The 1,503-nt window shown below is 52.4% G+C and overlaps 1 non-coding gene across 1 annotated transcript; it reads left to right on the top strand.

Moving 5' to 3' along the window:
- The first annotated feature begins 1,052 nt into the window (after nucleotides 1–1,052).
- On the top strand, nucleotides 1,053–1,137 carry TRNAE-UUC. The gene has a single exon. It is a non-coding gene; the product is annotated as a tRNA-Glu (tRNA).
- Nucleotides 1,138–1,503: the final 366 nt, after the last annotated feature.

Here is a 1,503-nt window from a genome sequence, read left to right as displayed (position 1 = left end):
ATTGTTCCCAGCTAGAGAGATCGCCGCCGGGGCTGGGCGGCCCCTGGACCACTCCCCCCCCCCCCCACCAACTCCCACCAGGGGTTCGGTGGCATCGGCTAAAATGTTCCTCCTGGTCTCTTGGGTGAGTTGGCCATTCCCCTACTTCCGGGCTCCCAGGGCCTTGTCCAGAGAGGAGTCACGATTCTGTCTGTTCTGAACAGAGTCGCCGCAGAATGCTTGGGTGGTCGGAAGGCTGCACAAGCCTCGAGCGCCATGGACTGCACCAGAATCCACCTTGTGGACCACGGGGCTCACCGTGGGCAGAGCTGAGGCTTCAGACAAGAGGCCACGGGAAGCCTGTGCTGCAGGCTTTGCGCGGTGCTCATGAAGGCGTGGATGGCTCTGCCTAGTCGGAGATCAGACGTCTGAGACGGAGTGTACGTGGCGTTTACTCAGGGCGCACGTGAGCTCTTTCTCAAACCACGGTTAGCTGAAGGAACGTTTCTTTTGTGGCCACCTTCATGATCATTCATTGATTGGCTCGAGAGATACTGCGCACCTGCTATGCGCCAGCTCTGTCCTCAAGTGCCTCGGACATCACGGTGCACAGGTAACAGACATGGTCTCGCTCCACAAATAATACAGACGGAGTTAAGGGCTGTAAAGGAGAGAGAAACTGTCCCATGAGGCCATGCTATGGTTTTCTTTTCTTTTTTTTTTCTTTTTTATTCTTTCCAGGGGGATGCCTCTTAAGTTCTGTGAATGAAGAGAAAAAGGTAATTCACATAGTGCCAAGAACATGATTTAGTTTTTTTCTCAAAGGCCAGGGGACTGTCCTCCTTGTCGTCTCTTGGGGACCAAATAAAGGATCCTGTAAGTTTTTCTATAAAAGAATTCCCTAAGGAGTACCTATGCCCCTGGCATTTTGTCAAAGCCTAGCATAAATCTTAGAGTCTTCCTCTGCTTCCGGTGAGCTGTTGAAGTGGGCCACACCGATGCTTGGTGCTATGCTGAGGAACTATGAGGAGCTGACCAAGGGGGGATGCTTCAAAACACACAGTATGGGGGGCGCCTGGGTGGCTTAGTCGGTTGAGCGTCCGACTTTCGCTCGGGTCGTGATCTCGCGGGTCGTGGGTTCGAGCCCCGCGTCGGGCTCTGTGCTGACAGCCAGCTCAGAGCCTGGAGCCTGTTTCAGTCTGTGTCTCCCTCTCTCTCTCTGACCCTCCCCTGCTCACGCTGTCTCTCTCTCTCTCTCTCTCTCTCCTAGAAATAAATAAAACCTTTAAAAACACACACACACACACACACAGTATGGTCAAAATTAAACTGAGGTGCTTGGGAGAGTGTCTTTGCATTAGAGTGGGACATTCTGGGGACTGTGGGAACTTATACAAATGTAGGGCTCCGAGGAAAATATGGAATGCCCATTTCAGCTTGCCTGGGATTTGGCCCTTTACCACCTCCCTGGTAAGCCTTTTTCTCCCCCTTCTTAATGCCCTGTCCAAACAGTTTATTGTAATC

Source organism: Hyaena hyaena, unplaced genomic scaffold, assembly GCF_003009895.1.
Source record: "Hyaena hyaena isolate Hyena2069 unplaced genomic scaffold, ASM300989v1 scaffold_64, whole genome shotgun sequence".
Taxonomy (NCBI): Eukaryota; Metazoa; Chordata; class Mammalia; order Carnivora; family Hyaenidae; genus Hyaena; species Hyaena hyaena.
The sequence above is the reverse complement of the archived record's forward strand: the minus strand, read 5'-3'. Positions and strand labels throughout refer to the sequence as shown.